Raw genomic sequence first — 11,318 nt, forward strand, 5'->3', positions numbered from 1 at the left:
AAAACGGTTAAAATGTGCTCAATGTATTTTCTATTAGGAGCCAAAATAACTCAACTATCTTTGGGTCACTGAAAGTCTGTGGCTGATACATTATAATTATATAATACTGATGAAGGCTGCTGTCAGCGCTGGCACAAACACATAAGATAACTTTAACACAGGTAACTGCTCAGGTGCATTTTCACAGTCTGAATTTGAAGCTCGTCAGTTTGTTAAATAAATATTATAAAAATAAATATCAATATTATAAGGAGCCAGTCAGATGCGTTCTGTTAGTCAGGAGGAGGAGCAGAAACCTCTCAGCTACATTAGCAGAATATCTGCACATACTGATGAGTGTCGAAGCTCTGAGACGTTCATCTCTGCTGTCTGAGGGATTTTATTTTGGAGTTTGTTAAAGGAAGTACATTTGTGCTGATTCTGTGGAGCTTCACAGACTTCTGTCCCCATCAGTCTGTCTGTCATCACACAGTCTGCCTCTATTATCATCATTATTATCATTATCATTATTATTATTATCAAATCACAGGAGGCGACGCTGCAGCCCTACGACACGTATCTACTATAACTCTGACACCAGTGTGTAGTACTCTGATTACTTCTGTGTACTGTCCAGTTCTCTCATATCCTTCACTGTCAGAACCTTCATGTGTGGTTCTGTCTCTTCAGCTTTAACGTGATGTAACTGTGGTCTCTGTAGTGAAGACTGTCTCTGGTGGTTCTGGTTCTGTCTGTGCAGGCAGGTCTTGTTTTATCTTCTGTGATCGATATAAGCTGATGAGCAGAGTGGACACAGCTGCTGATGGTTTCACATGTAATAATGATATTGATGATGGTGATGATGATGATGATGATGATGATTGTAATAACTGACACGGTATCAGTCGGCAGAAGGCCTGTATGAAACACTGAGTCATATTTCTGACCTCCTCTCACATCATCATGTCTCTGTTGAACATGTCCTGTCTCCTACTGATGAAGACGGGCTCACAGAGGAGGAGGAGGAGGAGGAGGAGGAGGAGGAGGAGGAGAGGATGAAGAGGAGCAGAGCAGTAAATATTCAGGCCTCCGCAGCAGCGTCACTGTCTCTCTAACCGTCCTGTAGCGGCTTTGTTCCGGTTCTGTTCCGGTATTTTTCACCTTTTTGATGTGAACATCTGCTGAGACTCCAGCTGATGTCGAGTCACAGCACACACACACACACACACACACACGCAGACACACACACACACGCACGCACACACCGCCCCGTCGCCTTTTACCGCCCAAATCACGCAACTCATCTTGAACACCAACACTTACTGTTTGACCCGGAACGGTCCCGTTGGTCCCGGTTGGGCCCTCGCTGAGAATCTGGCTCGGTTCTGTAGCCGCACCTCTGTCACATCCCAGCCGGAGAGCAGCGGCAGCCTGTCGGCTAGCAACCGCTGCTGCGACGTCCCTGACGCGGAGCGCAGCGGCAGAGAGCGGCGCGGAGCGGCACGGAGCGGCAGGTCGCCAGTCAGAGTCTATGGACCGCTGCGGCAGAGAGGCGGCACGCGGCGGAGCGTCCGGATCCTCTCTGCTCTGTGATTGGTTGAGCTGCTGCGCAGCCTGCTCGGTGCATCGAATCTGATTGGCTGACGGAATGAAAACCCGCAAACTCTGCCCCCAAATGTCGCGAGGTGTCGTGAAGCTTCAGAGCGGGTTCTGATTGGACAGAGACCGAGCGGTTTAAAACTAAGTTCGTGTTTTCATGATCATTTCTGCACGTTTGAGTGAAATCTTTGTGCAGAATGTGTGAAATCAGTGTTTGTTCATCTCTGTGTATTTCTACCGAAGAATAACATAAATAACGTTCTGTCAGGACATGTTGAACTCCAATGAAAAAACAAGGATTTTAAGATAGTCTCTTCTCTTACATCTACTCTGTACACGGCCAGTGATCATGTCACACATATTTATAATCCTTATAGTCTTCTGGTTAATTCGGCATTAAAATAAACAAACTGCTCTGCGAGTCAATCTGACAAAAATCCAACGTTGTATAATTCAGTGGCGGTGCAGCCTGTTTCCCGCCCTTCACTGACCCGTTTGAAGACGATGGAAAATGTCGATTTGAGAATGGAAGTTCATTATTGTCCTTGAGTGTGTGTGACAGTCGTGTTTGTGTTTTCAGCTGAAACTCGTGGTCTTCATTTAACCACAGTCAGACAGCAGCTCATTACAGAGACACAAACAGACAATAATAAACATTTTATTATTAATCATAAACATAAACATAAACATTGGCTATAGAGAATGCAGATCAGACAGAGGGGATCAGACACTGTCAGAAATCATAACAAATACATGTTTAACAGGCTGCAAATTAAAGGTTTTAATATATCTCCACTTTTTAGAATATGGGATTCATGTATGACTTGCAAGTATAAATCAGTGATATAGTATTGATCTGCTTTGGTAGAAGGGGCATTAAAAAAGCAGAAAAACATAAGGAAATACTCAGAACCAATAAATCTGCAGATTAATGTGCAGAAATCAAAAGGTATGAGATGGAGACAAAACCAAACACATGACATTAATCACCTGGAACCAGCTGGCACGTGCTTTTGTAGAAAGACATAATTTGAAAAGTCACTTTAATGATCAGATATCGATCAGACAGGTCAGGTCCTCTGTGATTTCTGTTAAAAACTGAGCTGACACGTCACTGCGCCTGACTCATATTTATATCTCATGTGGACGGTGATCAGCTGTCTGATCGATCATCAATAACTCCACTGACTAAGTTTTTGAATAAAATACAAAGAAATCAACTATAAGAAGTGTTTCTCTCCTTTTTTCTACTTTCATTCTGCATGTTATTTTTCTGTTAAATCCTGTTTGTCATTAATGATTAATTATAATATTAATTATATTAATACTAGTAACTAATTATAATATAATCATACATTATTATTATTAGTCACTATTTATAGAAAATCTGCCCTTACTCAATGTGTCAGATGTTGTAGTCATAGCTACCAGGTTATTATGGGATATGAACTGTTTGGACCGATATATTTTATTGAGTCTGTTCTCATCAGCGCCCCTGGCGGCCACGCCCCGAAATCTACCAGCTACGTGCCTACGTCAAGGTCAAGTGACGCGTGACGTATTGACCTGTGAGCGTGTTGTCGTGGTGGAGCGGCTGTTCACCTGATGGCGCGAAACAGAAACACGTTATTCATTATTTTGGGAGCAACTGAACAAAAAAACATTCAGCGAGAGTGAGTCTGTCCCGTCCCCACAGTGTGATGCCAGGGGGCGGAGCAACAGCCGGGCTAACGTCGAGCCTGACGGCTAACATCCAGGCTAACGTCAAGGCTACATCGAGGCTAGCGGCTAACGTCAAGGCTACATCGAGGCTAGCGGCTAACGTCAAGGCTACATCCAGGCAAACGTCAAGGCTACATCGAGGCTAACGTCTAACGTCAAGGCTACATCGAGGCTAACGGCTAACGTCAAGGCTACATCCAGGCTAACGTCGCAGGTCAACCCGCTAACGTTCCGGTTCAGAGGCGGTGCATCAACCAACCAGCTTCAGTTCCCCAGAGTGACGTTTAAAGACGTCAGAGCGGGGACAGGTGGTCCATGAAGACGCCTCAGGTGATTTAGCTAAGCGAGAAGTCTGCGCCCACAGTGACGCCATTTTGAACCTGCTGATCTGACGCGGAGCACAGCGACAGGTCGGGCCTGTCCCGGGTGGTGCTGTTCACACTGACACCATGGACCAGGACCAGTTTCATGACCGCTTCGGTCTGACTGTGATCTGTGACGTCACGGCGCGGTCTCCACCCTGCTCCGCCTGAACACCTGGTGGCGCTGACGTGTTGGACAGTCTGGACCTGCTGTCCTCATGAGGACGTTCATCAGTGCTGCAGAGACGGAAGGTGAGACATCTCTGCTGCTAAGCGTCTGGACACTGAGCTGTGTGTGTGTGTGTGCGTGTGTGTGTGTGTGTGTGTGTGTGTGTGTGTGTGTGTGTTTCTGTGTGCGTGTGTGTGTGTGTTTCTGTGTGTGTGTGTGTGTGTGTGTGTGTGTGTTTCTGTGTGTGTGTGTGTGTGTGTGTGTGTGTGTGTGTGTGTTTCTGTGTGTGTGTGTGTTTCTGTGTGTGTGTTTCTGTGTGTTTCTGTGTGCGTGTGTGTGTTTCTGTGTGTGTGTGTGTGTTTCTGTGTGCGTGTGTGTGTTTCTGTGTGTGTGTGTGTGTGTGTGTGTGTTTCTGTGTGCGTGTGTGTGTTTCTGTGTGTGTGTGTGTGTGTGTGTGTGTGTGTGTGTGTGTGTGTGTTTCTGTGTGCGTGTGTGTGTGTGTTTCTGTGTGTGTGTGTGTGTGTGTTTCTGGAAGCTGCACGTCTTTATCTGATCAGCAATGTGACAGAAAAATCACTGATAATCAGTTTGAGCCTCGTCTGTTTAGATGTTCCAGATTTACAGTCAGAACTTTTCTTCATTAAAGTGAAATAAAAACATTTTTAGTTACATATTTGTTTTGAAGAACAAGATGTCGAACAAACAGGAGACATAAACATTAATCTGGAGTTTTTACAGCTCACACTTAAAATATAAAAACACTTCATTACTGAAGAAATCTTTACACACTGAACACTGAGCACGCAGACTGTAACAGAACGGACTGTAACAGAACAGACTGTACCAGAACGGACTGTTACAGAACGGACTGTAACAGAACGGACTGTAACAGAACAGACTGTAACAGAACAGACTGTAACAGAACGGACTGTTACAGAACGGACTGTTACAGAACGGACTGTAACAGAACGGACTGTTACAGAACGGACTGTAACAGAACGAACTGTAACAGAACAGACTGTAACAGAACAGACTGTAACAGAACGGACTGTTACAGAACGGACTGTAACAGAACAGACTGTTACAGAACAGACTGTAACAGAACGGACTGTAACAGAACGGACTGTAACAGAACGGACTGTAACAGAACAGACTAACAGAACAGACTAACAGAACGTTCTGTAACAGAACGGACTGTAACAGAACGGACTGTTACAGAACGTTCTGTTACAGAACGAACTGTAACAGAACAGAAAGCCTTTATTGTCATTGAGCTGAGGAGTGTCAGTGATCAGTGCAGCACAGACACACAAATATAATAATATAAAATCATTATTGAATCAGAATCAGAAGTAGTTTATTGATCACTGAGGGGAAACGAGGTCATGTTACAGTCGATCCTTTAAAACAGAAGTGTCTTTGTATAGAGAAATATTAAATAAAGAATAGACTAAAAAAATACAATTCTATAAAATAAAATGTAAAACAAATATGTGCATTAAACTGTTACGTATGACAACTGTCTCTCTTTATATATGTAGAGATAGAAACACGTGTCTGACACTGACCACAGTGTAGATGATGTTGAGTAATATTTAGATTTAACTGTCAGAAACTTTCAGTCTGAAAGTTTCAGTTACTGAAAACATTTAATCAGGTCAGTTGAAATATTGAACAATCGTCCTGTGATGAAGCGCTGCACCGTTAGATTATAATCAGTATGATGATAATAACAATAATAATAATAATAATAATGATAATAATGTGTTGACTTAAAGAAGCTGCAGTCAGAGAGGAGATGTACAGATCAGTGAGTCTCCAGCAGGCGGCGCTCTCTGCCAACAGCTCCACAGTCAGCTGAGACTGCAGGCTGCAATGAATTCTGGGGAAAAAACAACAAACTCAAACACCAGAGTAACTGTGGAGAGACAGTAACTTAGTAACTGTAGTCAGGTGAAGTACCTCAAAAATGTTTCCTGAGGATTTAAATTCTATCAAATTTAGTTACTTTTAAAAGTCGACTTTCTTTAGTCTGACAGCTGAAGTTACTGTTTAAGATATTTATACTCATATATGAAGTATCCAACAGTAGTGAAGTGGTAAAATAATGTAATACTTTAAGTAATACTTTAGTACTTTTACTTCAGTGAAACCATGAACGAAGGACATTTACTTCACGATTATTTTATATTGAGTTTAAACTCATCTGAACAGACAAAGAAGCTGTTTGTTGATCAGCTGATCGTCAGACACACGTGTTTGTGTTTGAGGCTGATTTCACTTTAAAAACAGGAAGAAGAAAAAAAAAGTCCGTCAAAACATTAAAAACTAGAAATGAATCTGAAAATAAAACACAGAAAAGTTCCAACTGGAAAATCCTGAAAACTTCAGTTTTCTGTTCAAAGAGAAACAAAAACTTCAGTTAATCATTTCTAGATGTTTTTAATCTTCTAACAGAAAATAATCCAGATGAATGAAATAATAAATGAATAAATCCAAACACTTGACACAGATGAGCATAAACATCCAACCAGGTCACCTGCTGTCTGTTCAAACACAGCTGAGTCCACAGCGCTGTGTTGTCCTGATGGCCCTGAAGTACACAAACACAGCTGCGTGAACTCACCTGAGTCTCTGCAGGTCAAAGGTCACGACTGTCTGCAGGCTGCAAACAAACCAGTGAACACATGTTGAGACCAAACAGATTTAAATAAAGTTTCAATATTCAAACTGAGCTAACGTCATCATCAGAGTGAAGAAACAACAGTGATGATGTCACAGGCGTCTACTGAAGTTAGCATGCTAACCAGCTAGCCTCCTAACAGCACTGTGTAGCTCAGAGGTGACAGTCTGACAGCCTGTAGTTTCAGCTGGAGATGTAAAAGTTCACCACTGAGTCTAACAAGTCAACAAAACAAACTCACTAAACGTCAGAGGAAATATTCTGACATCTATTTTCCTTCTAAACAGAAAAATCCAACCGTCTGAACTCAAGTTTCTCTCTGACTGAACTCAGACGAGCTTCGTCTCCTCGTTAACTCATCGTCAAACACACTTCATTCAAACTGATGTTTGATTCTTCAGTCAGAATTCTGAGAAATTATTCCAACTTTTCAAATTCAAATCTCCAAAAAAAGTTGAAGTATTTTGAGGAAACAGTCTCACTAGTTCTGACTTTAAACTCTTAACTGGACATTAACTCCATCAAAGTCACCAGAACAGTGTTGGTTCGTCTCCACAGTCACCTCTGGTTCGGTCCAAATAAATCCTCAGTTCACAGAGTAACGTGAAAACATTGTCCCCGCCTGCCGTGTCTTCTCGTCCCCGGAGTCATAGTCCTGGTCAGAGCTGCTGTAAATCACCTCTGTACTGTGTCCCCTGTCTTCACACTGACCTCCGTCGCTCTCAGAGGCTGAGTTCGGTCCTGGCCTCATGTCCAGACGTCTTCACTGATATAACAGGGACACTTCGGTCCACAGCTAACTGAGCTACTAGCTAACAGCAGCTAGTCACTACAGCAGAGTACAGTGAGCAGCAGTTAGCGGTTATGCTGCACCCTGTAGTTTTGGAGCTACCTTTGAATTCTACGGAGGCCCTGAGGGGCCAGTGAGGAAATGTTTTTTCAGGTGATCTATTTTCTGTCTGATCTGAGACCTGGTGGGAGAAAGTTTAGAGTTCATTAAATATTTTTTCATCTGTGACAACACGTGAAAATTCTTTTATTTTTCAGGAGATTTTTATTCGTGTGTGAAACCGATTTTGCAGGAGAAAAAAAAAGTTTTTGTAAGTCTCATTTTTCTGTCAGCTGCAGCAGAGTTCAGTTCTCCAGGAAAAAAATCCTGGAAGAAAAATCTTTGTGTTTTTTTCATGCCTGAAACTAAGTGAAAAACAAATTGAGAAGATATATCATGTAAATATAAATAAATAATTAAATAAATAAACGTGGGAAACCAAGTTGTTGTTTTCAGAAGCGATCAGAAGAAATGTTGATTATTTTGAGTCGATCAGTTTATTGATTAATCTGTGGAGTATGTGAGATCTCAGCAGAGCTGCAGACTTCTGCGACTACAAGTGACGACAAGAAAGTCGACTGACTCGTCTTCTATGACCTGGACGTGTTGACCAGACTGTGACTTGTTGACATGTCAGTAGAGACTCTTGTCTCTGATCAATGAAGTGATCAGAGTTCAGTTCAGTGATCACTGTGAGTGTAAATTGTCCTCAGGTCAGTTCAGTTCTCAGGATCATCACGTGGATCATCTGTCTGTGTTGAAGATCTTTGACCTGCACACTCACCTGAACCTGCAGGTAAACAGTCTGAATAAAACACCTGAACAAACAGAGCAGAGTCCACTGAGGCCAGGACCAGGACCAGGGCCAGAACAAGGACCTGGAGCCCCCTGGCCCTCGGTCCTGTGGCTGTCTTGTACAGTGTCCTCCTGTACTGTACAGTACTAAAGTACTACAGTACTAAAGTACTACAGTATGACAGTACTACAGTACTAAAGTACTACAGTAATACTCTCTGACCTCTGAGGGTTTTAAACAGACTGAAGTCAGAGTGATGTCACAGCTCTATCAGTGTCCTCCTGATGGAGGGTGTGACCTCATCAGCTGCAGTAAACAGGAAGCTTATCTGTGTGTGTGTGTGTGTGTGTGTGTGTGTGTGTGTGTGTGTGTGTGTGTTCGGGTAGTTTCTTCCTGCTCATCATGTTTCTGTCCTGCGGGGTGAAGAATGTTTTTTTCTCTTGTGATCGTTTCCTGTTTGATCTCAGCAGTTTTCAGAGTTTATGACCTGAGAGCTGGTGGAAAAACGTTTTGCAGGATAATTTTATTTTATTTTATCTGTGAAATCCAAAAACTTTAAATATTCCAGGATAATGTTTTACTATGAAGGTAGATTTGTGTCTTTATTATTCAATCAAAAAAAAGGTTGCTTCAATCAAAAAATATATTTTCAATCAAAAAAACCGTTTCAATCAAAGAAAAAAAGTGTTTGAATGCAAAAATATATTTGAGACTCAAAAAAATGCATTTGAACACTATTTTTGTTGCTTGAAAATGTTTTTTTTGATAGAAGTGAAGGTTTTTTTGTTTGAAGCAACTTTTTTGATTGAAGTATTGTTGTTTTGTGTTTGGGCCATATTATGGGTAGGACATTTGTGTCTTTATAATTCAATCAAAAAAGAAGTTGCTTCAATCAAAAAAAAAATATTTTCAATCAAAGAAAAAACTGTTTAAATGCAAAAAAAAAAAAATCACACGGTTAAATATTGAATCTGTGTCTATAATAACCAGATCCTGACACGTAAATGTGATGTCTGTCTACCATACTGTCAACTTAAATATGGACAACTGACTGCATCATATATTAATCAGAATCAGAAATACTTCATTAAGCCCCGACGGGAAATTGCTTGTGTTACCGTCATGTATCATCACAGTAGCAGCGTTACACACGTTGGCAGCTGTAAACACTCATAAAAACATTATAAAAATACATCTGGTGGTTTGGTGCCACCTGTTTACTGAACATATGAGGAGAAGTTAATGTTTATAATCATCAGAGGACGTTACAGACGTTGTTTCTGGTTCCTGTCTGTTTCCTGAATATATTCGTACGTGTGTGAATGTGTAAATGAGACATTAACTTATAGCACTTTGTAGAAGGAGCTTTCTAAAGTTCACTCCATTCACTTGTATTAGTTCACGGGGCAGAGCTGCCTCCTCCAATATGTCGGCGACGTCGACGTATCGCAGCAGCGGAACAACCCGCTCAATGAGGCGTCTCTGTATATAAGTCTGTGGTTTTATCTACTGACCACCATAGACCATGGATCTATTATAGATTCATGCCATAGACATATATACAACAACTCCACCACTGCTTCCTGGCTGCTGGCGACCATGACTTGCTTGTCAGAAAGACGTCGTTGGTGTAGACACTTGTCACTCAAACATGTCTGACCAATGGGGAAGCACCGCCCACTGCGGTACGTTTGTGTCAAAATGATTTTTAAAAAAAACGACTTCAAAACTTTTTTCACTTCATTCAAAAAAAGAGAAAGTTCAATTAAAAAAAAAAACACTTCAAATGATTTTTTTTTTTTTTTTGCATTTAAACAGTATTTTTTTTTTGATAGAAAATATTTTTTTTTTGATTGAAGCAACTTTTTTGGGATTGAATAATTAAGACACAAATGTCCTACCCATAACATGGTCCAAACACAAAAAAGATTACTTCAATCAAAGAAAACATTTTCAATCAAAAAAAAAGTGTTCAAGTGCAATTTTTTGAGTCTCAAATATTTTTTTGCATTCAAAAACATTTTTTCTATGATTGAAAAGGTTTATTTTTTGATTGAAGTGATTTTTTTATTGAAAATATTTTTTGTTTGTTTGAAGCAACTTCTTTTTTGATTGAATTATAAAGACACAAATGTCCTACCCATAATATGGCCCAAACACAAAACAACAATACTTCAATCAAAAAAGTTGCTTCAAACAAAAAAACCTTCACTTCTATCAAAGAAAACATTTTCAAGCAAAAAAAAATAGTGTTCAAATGCATTTTTTTGAGTCTCAAATATATTTTTGCATTCAAACACTTTTTTTCTTTGATTGAAACGGGTTTTTTTGATTGAAAATATATTTTTTGATTGAAGCAACCTTTTTTTTGATTGAATAATAAAGACACAAATCTACCTTCATATTTTACCCCCATGTGTGAAAGTAGGTCGGGCAAAAAAAATGTTTCCTCTCAAATTTTTTTTAAACCTTCTGAAAAACTATCTGTGAAAACAGGTTTTAAAAAAAACCTGGAGGACTTTTTTTAATCCCACGAAAAAAAGAAAGGATTTTTCCTCCTGATGTTTTTTTCACCTCCTGGACTCCAACTCGGTTTCACACATGTAAGAAAAAAACCCTTGAGGAGAATCGTCTTTTCAACAGTATTTTTTCTTCGTGTGTGGAATCAAGTGGGGAAAAATATAAAATAAATCCAGTTGGTTTCACACGTGGAAAAAAAAAGACGATCCTGCAAAACTTTGTTTCCACCAGCTCGCAGGTACAGGAGCCCTGAGGGCCGGTGGAACCTTTTTTTCTGGTGATTAATTTTTTAAATTCAAATAATGTCTTTCATGTGTTGAACCCAGTGAAAGTGAGGCTCATTTATTCAAGTGTTTGTTTCTGTAATACTCATTGTAGGCTGAAGTACGACTACTCGTCCTAAATAAGATGAAAAGAATCCGTGTTGGTAAAAAGTACTAACACCAAACTATAAAAATACTTAATATAATAATAATACTGGGATTGACAATGTTATTTTAGTAAAAGTATAAAAATCCAAACATCAGATTTTATAAACTGTAACTTAAAGTAACTCCCTCTGAGATGAAGTACCTGAAACTTGTACCCGAGTGTAGTACTTGAGTAAATGTACCGAGTTACAGTGATGTCACAGACGCAGTGATGATGTCACACAGTGA

This window comes from Pagrus major, chromosome 15 (genome assembly GCF_040436345.1).
Source record: "Pagrus major chromosome 15, Pma_NU_1.0".
NCBI classification, from domain to species: Eukaryota; Metazoa; Chordata; class Actinopteri; order Spariformes; family Sparidae; genus Pagrus; species Pagrus major.